The sequence below is a fragment of the Canis aureus genome, chromosome 24 (assembly GCF_053574225.1).
Source record: "Canis aureus isolate CA01 chromosome 24, VMU_Caureus_v.1.0, whole genome shotgun sequence".
NCBI classification, from domain to species: Eukaryota; Metazoa; Chordata; class Mammalia; order Carnivora; family Canidae; genus Canis; species Canis aureus.
In genome coordinates this window covers 8,315,416-8,332,098 of record NC_135634.1, presented here as the reverse complement: position 1 = coordinate 8,332,098, position 16,683 = coordinate 8,315,416, and the positions used below count along the sequence as shown (strand labels likewise).

Genomic DNA, 16,683 nt, shown 5'->3' with positions numbered 1-16,683 from the left:
TTTATTAAAGTGCCAGTCATATTGGATCAAGGCCCACCCTACTAACCTCACCATAATTTAAGTACTTGGAAAGACCCTATTCTGAGATCTGGGGATTGTGACTACAATGTATTGGAGTGGGGCACACAATTCAACACATAACACCTGGATTCTTGTGGAAGGTCCTTCCCTGGTTCTCTACTTCTCCTCTTGTCCCCTAGAGTCCATTCTCCACACAGTAGCCAGAATTATCTTTTTTAAATGAAAATGAGATCATATTTCTCCTTTTGCTTAAGATCCTTAATGCATCATCATTGGAGTGAAAGCCAAGGTCCTTACCATGGCCTATGTGCAAGGCCCTGTGATGTGCCTCCCACTGCATCTCTGCTTTCATCTCCCTCTGCTCTCTCTGTTCTCACACACTCTGCTTCAAGCCCCAGGGGCTTCCTCACAGTTCTTGCCATGCCAGACAAATTTCCATATTATACTGTTTGTATATAGTATTTCCTCTGCCTAGAATATTCTTCTTCCAGATATTGGCATGTCTTGTCCTCATCTCCTTTAAGTATTCAAATATTTCTGACTCAATGAGGCCTTCCTTGAATTCCTTATGTAAAATTGCATCTCCCACCCCAGCATTCCTTATGGCCCTTTTACACTTTATTTTTCTCCACCACAGTCATCACTTTCTGGTATACTAGCTTATATGGTACAGTTTTATATTTTGTTTATTGTCTGTCCTCCTCCATTTGGATATGGCTCGGTGAGATTTGTCCTCTGTTGCAATATCTACTTTCTGGTAGTCAATACATATGTACACTATGAATGAAAGACTTCCCATTTTATAAGTGTTGAAACCAAAGAACAGAGAAGTTATGGACTTTTCAAGGTTGCACGGTGAGTTGGTAGAGCTTAGATTAGAACCCAAGCAGCCTCCTGGTTCGAAGCTCTTTGTACCATAACCAGACCATAAATATTTTTTTGTCATAATGATATCACTATATATGCTAATTAAAGCTTAAAATACAGGTTTAATTTTCATCTTAAAGCCTGTCTTCTCAGCAAAGTTATTTCTATCTTAATAGCCAAGTTAGATCATTGCATTGTCAGTCTAATTGGTCCAACCCTAACCTGTAGAGCTGTAGCCATTAGCTCAGTCCCCAAACACAAACTCTCTCAACTGCCTCGGTGGCTGCATCTGGACTATTGATGATACCAGTATCAATTTATATTAAGGTAATTTTAATTTTATCAGGTGATATATAGATATGGTTGGAAAAGTCAAATACTGTGGAAAGGCTTATGACAAAATATCCCAAACTCTCAGGATAATATATCTTTTTTTTTTTTTAAGATTTATTTATTTATTTATTTATTTATTTATTTATTTATTTATTTACTAGAGAGAGAGACAAGCAGAGGGAGAAGCAGACTCCATGCAGGGAGCCCGACATGGGACTCAATCCTGGGTCTCCAGGATCACGCCCTGGGCTGAAGGTGGCGCTACACTGCTAAACCATGGGGGCTGCCCTGGATAATATCCCTGGATAATAATTCAGGATAATCTCCTGAATATCACCTACTTTCACTCCCCTGTACTCTCTCCAAGGCTTGTGTCTTTCTGTGTGGTGCTCATTCTGCGACTTTTCCTTCTCTTGGGTGAGATCTATTTCCTAGCTCTCGGGTCTTCTTTTTGGATTATTTCCTTATTTTGCCACAACTCATCTGTCAGTAAATTCTTAAGAAGGGGTTATGGAGAGTAAACTTGGTGAATACTTGCATTTCTGATAATATATTTGTTCTTCGTTCACACTTGATTGTTACTTGTCCACAATGCCAACCCCCATGGCAATTTTCAGTGAAGCAGACAGAGGAAAAGGATACATAACTGGTGTCTATCTGCCGTAATGAGGGAGTTAGAAACTGGTGTATTTGCCTCTTTTGGTTTCTGGCTCCTCCTTCCTTGCCTGATCCCTGATCCCTAGCTTCATTTTTCCTGTGAGCTCCTCTACAGCCTTTGGAAATGTTGACCTTCCTGACCCCTGACCTCAGGCTCCATTCCCAAGCGAGCAACAGCTTTCTTCCCCTTGGCTTTCTGTTTTGTCTCTCACTGCTCCCCTCAGCTCACATGTCATCGACACTTTGATTAATTTGTCCACAGACCTTATGAAGGAGAAATCATGCTTGCAATTACAGTAATCTAATCCACAAGACAAGTACAACATAGGCCATTAATCTCTCTTTGCTTGTAAAGCTTTGTATTTCTCCTTCCCCCTACTCCAGCCTACATTTCTGCAAACAAACAAACAAACAAAACCCTAAAGCAACAATATTCAAACACAGAAAGCAAATAATTTAAAAGAAAATAGTTCGCATTTGAAGAGGTTTGTTTTTTGGCAGAGGATTATTTCAAATAATGGAGCTTCCTTTGCTGATTGACATGTTTAGAGACCAGTGAATAAGAGGCAGTGCTATTTAGAGTTTAGGGATATGAAGTCTGAATGAAAGACCTCCCAAACATGGTATTCCAGGGATTGGGAACATGCGGTTTAGGCATGGATTAGAAAAGGTATCAGGGATGTTATATACAAGAGAAGACACAAAATAACTGAATGTGAGAGGGAAAGAGGATTTCTTGGGAGAAAAGCTGTGTTGTGACCACCCATCCCTCCCCTCTTCCCCTAAACACACAAGTAGTACAGGGCTTGCTAGGCCACCGGAGCTGGTGTTGGCCTGGGGCCCAAGGCAGTGGGAGGGAGGCTGCACCTAGCAAGCCTGAGAAGTGATGCCCTCCTTGCTGTGGGCCTGCCTGCTCCACAGCACGCAATCCTGGACACCAGATATGGAACCTGGTTTAGGGAATAACTTGAGGGTCACTTAAAAGAGCTCTTGTCCGAGAAAGTGGCCTGCTGGAGTCAGGATCGCTCAGCAGTAAGATTTGTGGAGGTCTCCAAAGGCCAGTGTTGAGGAGGGGAGGCACCCTGAAGTAGGGAAGTTCAGCAGGGGTCTGACAAACCCACTCAAGTTCCCAGGAATGAGTCTGTTAGAAGCATCTGCCCAGCCTAGAGACCTTGCCTACCATGTGTCACAAGTAAGAGCCTTCTTTCCCCAGTCTCTGTGTGCTCCTTATCCACAGCTTCAGGATTCACCATAGAGCCATCAGTCTTCAGGCAGTGGAAGCAGTGGGAAGGAAATAAGAAACTGAATACATGCCCTCCTTAAACCCAGGCCCCCACCTATGACCAGCCCTAGCTTAGTGGGGAAGGCATGGGAGGTGACTGAAGTGTTAATTGATATATTGGGCCAAGCATTCCAGGTTGGAGTATGAGATGTATGACTTAAAGTCACCACAGCATTTCATCTATTTAGCAGTGATCACAAAGGCCATAGGCTTGCCCTCATTTTCATCCAGAGGCAAGGGCAGTACCCGTTGTCAAAGTCATAAGGAGACAAAACAAAAACATAAAATTGCATTTTGAATGTACCTCACTAATAATAGATTAATGTGTCAGTAATAAGCACTTTGGGAAGATTATTCTATGCCTATACCCAGAGTACTTGATTTTTTCCTCCACTGTGGTTCTTAGTAAAAACAAAGCAGGAAAGAAGCAGAGAGAAGGGCCAATCCAATGGTCTGTGTAGTGGCAGGCTGGCCAGAGAGGGAAGGGGGAATCAGAGATGGCAGGCAAGTCAGAGGTTACATGGGTTACAAAGAAAGGGTTCTTTAGTGTTTGTGGAAAAGTTTATGATACATAAACTATTATTGCAGTAGTTTGTTTTAAATTTAATTAATAGATTTTAAATGGCTTATATTCCAGTTAGAAACCAAGAGAAAATAATGTAGAATTTTAAACAGCCTAAATAGAACAAGGAGAAGAACTGAGTAAGTCAGAATTTATTCCTATGATAGAATAATATGCAGTCATTAAAAATCACATTTTCAAAGAATATCTGATAATATGAAAAAAGTCCCTGATACAGACCTGCCTTGGTGGCTCAGTCGGTTAAGCATCTGACTCTTAGTTTCAGCTCCGGTTGATTTCAGAGTCATGAGTTGTGAGATCAAGCCCCAAGTTGTGCTCTGCACTGTGCATGGAGCCTGCTTGAGATTCTCTCTCTTCCTCTCCCTCTGCCCACCCACCCCCCCGACATATACACTCTAAGAAAAAAAAAAGTCCCTGATACATTATATCGAAATACTTAAAATTGCTGTTTCTGTGCTCCAAAAATGGTTGGATATTATTTTAATATGGTTTAATCTAGAAACAAATGGGAAAAATTGTAGAATACAAACTGTTTATACAGTGTGATCCCAATTTGAAGGGAAAGAAGCTGAATAGAAACACTGAAAGCATTCTGGTTGCCTAGTACTTTATTATAGTGTCTTAGACCCTCCTAGAAACCCTACAGGATTGCTATTGTTATTGTCTGCATTTTACAGTCTCAGGGGTTCTGTGTAACAAATATGACAGATTTACAGCCTGGTTCTAACAAACCCTGGCATCGGCACCCTGGAAGGTGGGGGGCCCAGCCACAGAAGAAGGTAAGCTGACATCCTAGATTCCAGCCTTCACTCCTTGCCCTCAAGGGCCCTTTGGGTGGTGACCAAGCAGAGAGTCCTCACCTCTAGAACCGGTCCCTGGGCGCCTCAAACTTCAGGACACGGCCAAGTTAAATCGTGACCCCTGATTCCCCTCTCCTCTCTCTCTGCTTGGCTTTCAGAGCAGTGTGGAAGGCAGTGTCCCCTTTCTGACTGGCAGGAGTGGGCACAGGAACGCAGGTTTCATGGTCTCTGTGCATCTTGAGAGGGTGCTTTTTGCTATTGCTTAGCACAGGTACCATGGAATGTTATATCCTGCCACAGAGCCTTAGACAGAACTCCAGGGCACATGCATTTGAAAGGGCCATGAAAAAATGGCAAGGCTGGATCTAAATCCAGGTCTGCCTGGTTCCCTAATCAAAACCACAAGGAGATGCCAGTTCACACTCAGTAGGATGGCTGCAATCATAAAGACAGACGGTAATAAGTATTGATGAGGATGTGGAAAAATTGGAACCCTCAGACATTGCTGGTGGGGATGTAAAATGGTACAGCCACTTTGAAAATAGCCTGGCAGTTTCTCAAGTGGTTAAACATAGAGTTACCATATGATCCAGCAATTCCAACTTTTAGGTATATACTCAAGGGAAATAAAAACATATGTCCACACAGAAACTTGCACATGAATGATCAAAGCAGCATTTGTAATATCCCAAAAGTAGAAACAAGCCAAATGTCCATCAACCGATGAATGGATAAATAAAATATGTTGTATCCATGCAATGGAATATTAATTGGCAAGTAAAAAAGAACTGACACATGCTACAACATGGATGAACCTTGAAAACGATTATGCTAAATAGAAAAAGACAGTCACAAAGGAACCACATATGAGTCCATTTATACGAGATGTCCAAAGTAGACAAATTCAGAGACATTTATAAGCTATGTAAGAAATGTGCCATATTAATGGGTAGAAAGAATCAACACAATAAAAATGTGAGTTGTCACAAAATTCAAAACAACTATGATCCTAATCTCATTTGTTTTTTAAGGGAACTTAACAAATCAATTCTAAGACTTAAGCAGAAGAACACTCTTGAAGAAGAAGATGGAAAACTTTGCTTTTGGTAGCAAGACTTATGAAGCTATGGTAATCTAAGTCCCTCATGCTAAGGGCTTTAAAACTAGTAGAAAACAATATAGGACATTATCTTTATGACCTTGGAAGAGATAAGGGTTTCTTTTTTATTTATTTATTTATTTTTTTTTAATTTTTTTTTAGGGTTTCTTAATCAAAACATGGTATGCTCTACTCATAAAGGAAAAGATTGTTTGATCACATTAATGTTAAGAACTTCGATTCATTAAAGGACACCATGAAGAAAGAGTGGAGTCAAGCCATGATCTAGGATATGGTAACTACATACATATAACTGGCAAAAGATTAACATCTGGAATATAGAAAAAACTTCTGTTTATCAGTAAGAAAAAGACAACCCAATAGACGCATGTGCAAAAACTTGAACAGGCATTTCACATAAGAGGAAACAAATGGTGAGTAAACATGTTTCACTCCTCAGTAATAAAGGCTATGCAAATCAGGACCTCAGCTAGAAATCATTTCACACCCACTAGAGTGAAAACCTTAATGTTGCTAATACCAAGTTTTGGAAAGGATGTGGGACATTAACATATTGCCATTAAGAATGTAAATGAAATGGGGATCCCTGGGTGGCGCAGCGGTTTGGCGCCTGCCTTTGGCCCAGGGCGCGATCCTGGAGACCCGGGATCGAGTCCCACATTGGGTATCCCGGTGCATGGAGCCTGCTTGTCCCTCTGCCTGTGTCTCTGCCTCTCTCTCTCTCTCTCTATCATAAATAAATGAAAATTGAAAAAAAAATTAAAAAAAGAATGTAAATGAAATGTTTTGCATATCCTATGACAAAGCAATTCCACTAATATATACCCTGAAGAAATTCTTGCATGTGGTCATCATGAAATGTAACAGAATGTTCAATACAGCCATGCTCACAAAACAGTGAAAATGAGTGAGCATGGATTAATCTCAGTACCAGAATGTTGAGTGAGAAAGCTGGTTTCAGAAGACTATACAGCTGATGAGACATTTTTGTGAAATTCAACAAGCAAAACTGAGCCCTATAGTGTTAGTGATACAAGATAAAAGTATGTATGTATGTGTAAAAACAGGAGAATGATAAATCTGACATATGAGAAACGGGTTACACCTTCTGAGACACAAAGTTGGAATAGGAAAGGAACACAGATATGATTGTGTTTCTGTTCTATTTCTTAAGCTGGCTGGTTTAATAATGGGCATTTTATTTATTATTAGTTGCATAACACATTACATAATTCTTGTTCATGTTTTAAGTGCATTAAAATAAGACAAAGAGAAGAAAGTCATGGCAAATGCTTGTCCTAATTCTGAATTCAGATGTATCTGTGTGTATTTGTTGGCTTTGTGTGGTGTCTTGTGGGGGCGGCATACAAGAGTCCAGTGCTCTAGGACTAACACAGCCCATCAACTCAAGAAAGAGGCAGCCAGCTCATCCACCAGAGCCCTGGTTTTCAGAAGAGGGAGGCATTCTGAGTAAGGCTTTAGTTTCTCTCACTTGACTGGCTCTTGACCCAAGTCTGTATGCTAAAGTCTGTGTTTCCTCCTGAGAAGACACAAGTCTGTATGCTAAAGTCTGTGTTTCCTCCTGAGAGGACACAGCAACAGCTCTGTTACCTAAAACCCTACAAGTCACTGAGAGAAAAAACTGCTGTGGTTTGGAACACCTGTAACTGGATATCCCCTAAGAAGTAAAGGGAGCCATTTCCCCTTGTTTTCAGGCCTCTGAGTGCACTGTGAAGTTTCTAAGGAGGGGAAGAGATGGAAGACAGGAGGGCGCACATCCTGGGAGGTGGCCCTCATGCCTCTTCTATGAGGTCATGATTCTTGGACATGTCAGGTGCCAGCAGAACTTTCCAGTAGAGGCTCGATGCGTAGGGAACACTGTGTGAGAGTAGATCTACGTGTCCACAAGAACAAGTCAGAATTCTTGGTGACCTTGGTGACCTCATCTGTATCCACAACCCAAAGGATATTTCTATTTAAGAGAATGGGATTTCTAAAATACTATTTCTGTTTGTTTCTTTATTGAAACATACAATTATGTTCTATCTCTCTGTCTCCCTCCTTCTCCTGTCTTTGCTTTCCTTCTTTCCTGTCTCCTCCGATCCTGATAGGAATATTCCTAGTTGTTATTATTTGCTCTTACTGGGGCTCCTAAATATTTTCCCAGAAATAAAGGTCACAGTTTCCCAGGAAAAGTGCTAATGTGCATGGCCTTGGTTTGAACGTGACTTCCATCCCCTGGGGCTCCCTCACCTCCTCTTTGGTCTATGGAGCATGATTCACTTCTGTGCCTCATGTTCTTTTGTTTCCAGAGCTGTGATAAGAATAAGGCAATGTTAGTGTTTTAATTGTGCCCTTTCTCTGGCATTGTGCTTCTGAACTCCAAACCTTCTAAACAAATCTCTTAAGAATCTTTACATAATTATCAATGTTTTATATGTAAATGCCAAGGCTGACAAACTGCTCTGAGAAATTTAATTAAAAACCAAGTAAGCTTATTTGGAAATTGAGAAGTGGCATTTTATTTCCTCCTAAATATATTTACACATAAGAGGAATATAATATAATGCCACAACCCAAGAGATACAAGCATATATCAAGTGATTTTGTGGCAAAATTTTAAGTATATCATTCCATTCAAATTATGCCAATCTCATCTCATTCAACAGTGCAAATCTCTTCATAACTAATGGTTGTCAAGCCCTAAGAGCAGTTGCTTCTGTCAAGTGATAGTCTAAATACGAAGCTTTTAAAACATTTCTGAGATTGTTGCAACTGGGTTGTCTTATACTGTAAGGATTTACTATCTCCAATAGGCAACATAGCTTTTCGGTTAATTTTTCTTAGATCAACTTGAAATGAGAGTGCCAGATCAATTTATTAAAATCTTGAAATGGCAGTGTCACTGTTCAAACAATTATAGCAGGGTGTATAAACCTTGCATTTTGTAAGGTCAGATTTTTTCCATTGGAAGTCTGTAGACATCCTTAGATTTTAGCAGAAAGCAACAGCTTCGTTAATTACATGAGCTCTTTGGGGCTACTTAGAATATGATTAGGTTTATGTCTACATTATATGAACATTGATTGCTGTCTAATCTCTGTGGATCTAGAGAACTAATGCTCTGACCATAAATAATACATGTGTGGTAAGAACAACTCTGATGTTAATAAGCATAATTGCTGTGAATATTTCTAATATTGAAACTTTTTGAACCTTCTAAAATCTGTTTCAATGATGCTGGCACTATGAGAGGATAGCAAGGAAAATATACCTTTCATTATAGTTCTACCTTTTGTTGGGGATAGCTTTTTTGTGTGGTTATTTGTCAGGGTTTTTAGTCTTTGCTCCACTACTGAGTAAAGCAAACAAACAAACAAACAAAAATAATCAGGAAGAAACCAAGTCAGTTCCCAGTGGGTGTGAAGCAGAATTGTAACCATCTTAGAATATAAAGTTCAAATTCAAAATAATATTGACAAGATAAATTGTTGGCAGAATAAGTACAATTATGTTTATTGGGAACAAGAGCATATTTTGGGTGAGTGAAAAGATCTTAGTTCTGGTGTCGACTTGAGATCCTGAAAAAGTTATGAAACCATTCTCAGCCTCAGTTTCCTTATGTGAGAAGTTGCTGATTAGACCTAATAGTAATGTATCTTTCCATAAAACATTATTTCTCTGAAACAAAAATGAGAAAAGGTTTATCATATTCAAACACAGAAGAATTGCTCTTCCTGATAGTACATGAAGTACCACATCCTATAAAACAAGATTGTGTGAAGAGACGTAAGCTCTAGGGCAGCTCTCAACCAGATGCCCACTGTTGTCCTTCATCACTCACTGCACTTGAATCTAATGCATGAAAAATGTGTGTGAATGTCTCCAAGCATTGCTATACACTTCTAGAATTTGCATTCTTGCCATTGAGCATCCAAGGGGCAGTCAGCCATCTTGAGGAGTACAACTATTTTTATACTTTGTAGGAACCTCAAAGGACTACTTTATGATGGACTTTATGATGGTAGATTACAGAGTTGCATTTTCATGTTGCTCATGATCTTGGCACAGGTTAAAGCACTATATATATTTCTGAAAATGCCTCTGTGTATCATGACTTTTCTCAGCAGAAGAACTTTTCCTCCAACCATAACTCTTGGAATTATTTATTTGTTCACCTCACTTCTGCTACCTGGGGATGTTGGAATCTTTTCTGTCTAGATCCAGCAGCTACCTCTTGGCCCCCACTATATACAAATGCCATATATGTGTCCTGCAATGCTTCTTCTGTTTATATACATACCCCCTATTGTAAAATCTCCACAAGCAAGTATAATGTTCTGGACACTTTATATTGTTGGTACTATTTATCTGGTTTGACACCAACATCTTGATGGTAATAGGAGAGTTAACTGGAGTCTTTTAATCATACGTCTGGTTTGGACTGCAAGAAAAAGAAAATACCCAATTCAACTGACTTAAACAAAAAAGAAAATGTATCACATAGAACAAGAAGTCTGGCTCAAGCACACAAATCAGTGTAAAGAATGGACTCAGGTTTATATCGCTTAACATCCTGGCTTGTCCTTATGGTTGCAAAATGGTTGCAGCAATTCTAGTCATCACATCTAGCTACGATAATGTCAGCAGAAGAAGAGGGATTTTCTGTGAGTCTCTTTTTGTTACTGAAGGTATCTTTTCCATACTGTCTCCCCCGCTACCTCCTAGATTTTTGCTAGTATGACATTGACCAGAATGTATCAATGAATGCCCATGCCCTCACCAAGTACTTGGTAAGAGGAATAAAACTATCATGACTCTTACTTAATTTGTATCTTGTTTTATTTGACTAGTTGATTTATATAGATACAACAAGAGATGTTGAATAGTACATAGAAACCTTCCTTTGGTATGTAACAGAGTTAGAGCCACATGATATTAAAGTTTTGGAATTAAGTTCTGTCTGCAGGCTTTGTAAAGCCTCTAGAGTTATAAATTACTTTTATGAGTGAGAGGATTTTTACCATTGCTATCAGCATTATTTTCTTTAAGATTAATTCTTTACTATCAGTGAAGCTGGAATGTTGTAACTCATACAACAAACAGTTTTTCCTAGGAGAACTTTGTAGATGTTATTTCCACATGTAAAGTGTACTTGTTTCCATGATAGGCTTATCACATCTAACTGAATAGGAATTTTTGGCATAGGCAATATCCAGTTATATTCTGGTAAAAAACAGACATGTCCTCAGTAATTCCTTCCAGAGGTAGACAAACTATATCAAATTGATTAAAAAATTATAAAGGGATCCCTGGGTGGTGCAGCAGTTTGGCGCCTGCCTTTGGCCCAGGGCGCGATCCTGGAGACCCGGGATCGAATCCCACATCGGGCTCCAGGTCCATGGAGCCTGTTTCTCCCTCTGCCTGTGTCTCTGCCTCTCTCTCTCTCTCTCTCTGTGTGTGACTATCATAAATAAATAAACATTAAAAAAAATTATAAAGTAGGAAATTTGGTCACAAAAATAAGGAACTTAGTAAAATTACTTTCCATATTATTTAATCTTTGTTATCATTGTGTTGTTGACAAGACCAATCCATACGTTGCCGTAATCCAAAAAATTGTTATTTTAAAATTGTTTTGATATATTAGCTTATAGTTTTTATCTTACGAGACAAGATTTTTCAGAAGATATTTTTCTCTTGAATTTTGACAGTTCATATGTGACAAAACACCACATTAGGAGTTCTTCATTCCAATGTATTAGATATAACTCATTAAAAAAAATGTGTAACTCATTAAATTAAGGGGGAAATACTAAATTAAACATTTTTTCTAATGTAGATCTTAAAAAAACATTAATTGTAATGGGATTAGTACTGATAAGATTTTCAGGAACACATATCCACCTTCATTATAACTCACCTTTCTATTTATTGAAAATATTGAATTAGTTAATCTATTTATTAAATAAAGGTAAAAGTTGTTTGCAGTGTGTGTTTGTGTGACTGTGTGTGCACACTGAGGGAGGTGGCAATGTACTTAATGGTATCTTCTGCATCCAGAGTGGACGACAACATTTTCTGCTGCTGGTCTGATTTTCTTTTACACTCCTAGATACATTCCCAGCAGGACCTTAATGTAGTTAAATGAGCTTCTAATGGCTAAAGGGAGAAAATGGCCTCCTAGATATCACATTATGATGCCCCTTCTGAGAAAAGAATTACAGCAAAACTTGGACCTAATTGTAAAAACATTAAACTTATAAAAGCATGAAATTGCTTCTTAGAGTGTACATGAATTAATATTCTCGTCATACTGGAGATTTTTCCATATGTATAGACTCAACAACACATAGGCTTTTGTATCACTGAGAACTGCATTGCAAAGCTGTATTGTCTGCTGGAAAAAAAAAAAAAAAAGAAAAGAAAAGAAATGGAATACCCAGAATAGTTTGGGCTAGTCCATGAGTGAAGGATGCTTTAAAGATTGCCTTTCTGTGGGATTCCACTCTTGTCTTCTGCCCCAAGTGGTAGCAGAACCATTTCTTGTGGACTGAGGAAACACCACCATCAACATCACCCCCCACCCTAACCCTCCCTGATGAAGTTCCACAAACTTGTGGGGCTTACCTACTTTGGTCTCCTGGACCTGTGTGAAATCCACACTGCTCCATCCAGAGGATTAGGACTATGCCAGATGGCCCAACATCGTGCACACAACCATGTCCATTGACACCTGTACCCAGCTGCAGTGTCCATTAGTTTGCACATGGACTATCTGGTGCTGCCTGCCAATATCGCTCCGTGAAGCAGCGTAAACCATCTCTAAACCCAAGACACTTCTGAGACCTGCGGTTTCTCAGCAAGTTTCGCTAATGATGTGAAAAGGTGGAGGAAAAGAAGAACAAGCGCCTGCATATGTAGCAATTTTTTTACTCTTTTGATTTTAATAGGAGTAATATTTGTTTTGGCCAGTAGTTTGAAAATTGCCATCAGTAGAAAATGGTTCTCTAACATATGTCTACATGGATGGTAACATATTTGCTAGGAGCTCCATCTTCTTAAATATTTTAAAAAGATTTTATGTATGTATGTATGTATTTATTTGAGAAAGAGAGCTAGAGCACAAACAGGGGGAGCGCAGAGGGAGAGGGAGAAGCGGGCTCCATCCCAGGGAGCCCACATGGGGCTCCATCCCAGGACTCTGGGATCAGGACCTGAGCCCAAGGCAGACACTTAACCGACTGAGCCACCCAGGCACCCCTTGGAGCTTCATCTTCCAAAGCAGATGGAAAGTTTCTAATTTCAGTTTTCTAATTTCAGCTCTGTGATCTTGAGCATTTTTCATGGCAGTTCTATGTTATAAAATCCCATCCTTCACTCATAGACTAGCCCAAACTATTCTGGGTATTTCATTTCTTTTCCTTTTTTTTTTTTTTTTTTCCATCAGGGAATACTGAAAATGCAAGGTTAGGTGATCATTTTCATCAGCCGATCAATACATACCCTTGTTTTATGTGTGTTTCTGTTTAAAAGCACTTTATTTAATACATATCGTTGATTCATTAACATCGAAATCCTAGCAAATAGTACTATAAATCAGATCTTATCTAACACACATGTTTCTCTGTAAAGCGCGTTCTAGGCTTCTGGTGTGTAGGAGCACTAGATAATACCATAGCACTACATTTGGAGGCTTTTTTAAACAGTGAGATCATGGATGCAGAGAAAGGGGAACCCTCTTACACTGTTGGGAATGCAAGCTGGTGCAGCCACTCTGGAAAACAGTATGGAGGTTCCTCAAAAAGTTGAAAATAGGGGTGCCTGGATGGCTCAGTCAATTAAATGTCTGCCTTTGGCTCAGGTCGTGATCCCAGGGTCCTGGGATTGAGCCTCGCATCATACTCCCTGCTCAGCAGGGAGTCTGCTTCTCCTCTCTCTCTTTCTCAATCCTCTGTCTCTCATGAATGAATAAAATCTTTTTTAAAAAAGTTGAAAATGGAGCTACCCTATGACTCAGCGATTGCACTACTAAGTATTTACCCCAAAGATACAAATGTAGTGATCAGAAGGTGGACCTGCACCCAATGTTTATAGCAGCAATGTCCACAATAGCCAAACTATGGAAAGAGCCCAGATGTCCATCAACAGTTGAATGAATAAAGATGTAGAATATATATACTACTCAGTGATCAAAATAAAATAAAATAAAATAAAAATCTTGCCATTTGCAATGACATGGATAGAACTAGAAGGTATTATGCTAAGTGAAATAAGTCAATCAGAGAAAGACAATTATCATATGGTCTTACTCATATGTAGAATTTAAGAAACAAAACAGAGGATCATAGGGGAAGAGAGGAAAAAATAAAATGAGACAAAATCAGAGAGGGAGACAAACCGTGAGAGACTCTTAATCATAGGAAACAAACTGAGGGTTGCTGGAGGGCAGGGGGGTGGAGAGAGGAGATAACTGGGTGATTAGCATTAAGGAGGGCATGTGATGTAATGGATGCTGGGTGTTAATACAACTGATGAATCACCTCTACCTCTGAAACCAATAATATATGTTAATTAATTTAATTAAATAAAACTTTTTTTTAAAAAAAGCAATGGGAAACCTAAAAAAATGTAAAAAGTAGTGAAGTCACCAACAAAAAGTACAAAAATGCAACAAATGTGGCACTAAATAGATAGCAGAAAGGATTTTGAACCATTAAGTTGAAATAATAAGGCAGAGCATTATCTTGTTGGACCTCGGATGGAAGAAGCATGCCAGGCAACTCAACTTTTTCATTGCTCTGCACCTGTCCACAAGTGACCATGCAAAGTGCTACAGGTTCTGATTTGGGGGCACAAATAAATATTAGCCAGTAGGTGAATTCCCCATACAAAATCCATAAAGAATGAGGACCAGCTAATTAACCTCCATGCACTTTAGTTTTCTCATCCACATATTAGAGATTACACAGGTTATTCTAGAAGATTGCTGGGAAGGTTATATGAGATGGGGAGGTTTTCATAGCACCTGGCACATTGAGGCCCTACTGTGCCTGGGCTCCTTCCCCTGTCTCTCACCCTGTGTTAGGGCACAGACTGCTCTCACTACCCTAATCCTTCCTTCCATCCGTCAACACCTCCAGATTCCAGGGTTCTCTCGCTTGCCTCCTGCTAATCCAGGGCTGTCTCCTCCTTTGAGGCTCAACTTGGCCAAGGAGGTTTTCAGATAACCTGACTCCCATGCAGTTTGTACCACACCTGTTAGGTGGTAATGCTTTGCATGAATCTGAGTTTTTGGGTCTTGTCTCCTTCTCCCTCATATACTTCTGTGTGCAGGGAACACCAGTCTTTCTCTGCTGCTTTTGGCATAGGTACCAAAGCTGGGGGCTTTGAGGGTACTCCATAATTAACATATTTGAGTAAATAAATGAGTAAAGAGAAGGGAAAAGAAAGAAAGAAACCTAGGGTTTTCATACTATATCATGCGCTTGGCTGTTCTGTGTAGTCCAGGCTGTGAGGTCCTAGTCACTGACCTAGGTACTCGATCTGCAGCAGTGTCATGTGGTTTATGGGCCATGCATTGTGGCTCCTCACAGGGCCAGCTCCTCAGGGTGCAGACTCACCTTCTCTGGGAAACTGGCAAGGAGGAGGAGGAGCAGCCACGCGGAGTATTCAAGCTGCCATTCCTCTCACCACCACCGCACGCATGATGGAAGGTGTTTAGGATTGAAGCTTACACATATTCTATTCTCCGATCCAGGACTCCATCTGGCTAATTTCCCTTCTCTCTACTTCTCGTACCTGTGTAAACAGCTTGTTTGACATGACCCTAATAGTCTTTGATGGCTTCTGGCTACCAGACCTGGAATCAGTCATTTCCTCAAGAAGCTCTAGCTTCTTGCAGAGAGAAAGTGTAATTTCAGGACCACAGAACGGATGGTCATTTTGTGTCGAGGCCTTTTATGTTAACAAAGGCTAAAGGAAAGGCTAAAGGAAAAAAAAATTATACATATATATAATAAAATACCTTATGATTTCGTATTGATAATTCTAATTCAAATCTGAGACCATAAAATTTTTACTTTGCTGGTTCCCAAAGACATAAGGAATAAGAAAATTAGTAAACACCATAATTAATTATTATTTTTTAATCCCATAATCACACATCACAGTGTCAGGATAAAAATACTAAAACCAATGTGCCTGCTGAAAAAAACTTTTGCACATGCTTCCTCCATTCTTCCCCCATTAAAAAAAAACTAGTCATGCTATGTCTGTACTGTCAGTGCATATAGCCATCATGGACTGTAGACACTCTCTCGTTCTGAACCTTCACTGCGTCTCAACTCCACAGTTACTATATTTATTGCTCACCATCCATCTTCGGTCCCTCTGGTCATTTTGGTGATTTGAAACTCATTTTCTAGTGGATTTCCCAGGGAGGGCTCAGGGAAACAGCATTCCCCAACTTCTCATATATTGATACCAGTGTGTCTGTGTCTTTTATACTTGAAAGCCAGTTTTGCTAGATACAAAACCAATAACTTACACTTTCTCTCCTTAAGGATCTTAAATATGCCATTCCATTTTCTTTTGAAGTAAGTATTCTCTTTAAGTAGTTGATGATAATTTAATTTTCTTTTCTTATGAGTTATGTGTTCTTTTTTCTAGATGCCAAAACATCTTTCCTTCCTTCCTTCCTTCCTTCCTTCCTTCCTTCCTTCCTTCCTTCCTTCCTTCCTTCCTTCCTTCCTTCCCTCCTCCCCTCCTCCCCTCCCTCCTCCCCTCCTTCCCTCCTTCCTTCCCTCCTTCCCTCCTTCCTTCCTCTTTCCATTTCTCTTTCGTTCTTTCCTTCTTTCCCTCCAGCAATTGTATTAGGCTATCTTTTAATCACTCTACATTGATATTCTCAGGAACAGTATTGTGATCTTTCAATAGTGGTTTCAACTCTTGATTTTAGGAAAGTTTTCCTGAATTATAGTTCTTACTATTCTGTTCTCTTGCTTTTGCTTTTTCTTCA

The 16,683-nt window shown here is 39.6% G+C and overlaps 1 long non-coding RNA gene across 1 annotated transcript in view; it reads left to right on the top strand.

Moving 5' to 3' along the window:
• The first annotated feature begins 4,224 nt into the window (after positions 1–4,224).
• Positions 4,225–16,683, top strand: part of LOC144295714 (uncharacterized) — a 36,869-nt gene continuing 24,410 nt past the window's right edge. The window contains exons 1-2 of the long non-coding RNA XR_013362797.1: positions 4,225–5,672; positions 5,805–6,076. This is a non-coding gene — a long non-coding RNA (uncharacterized LOC144295714). The remainder of the gene's footprint in view (positions 5,673–5,804; positions 6,077–16,683) is intronic.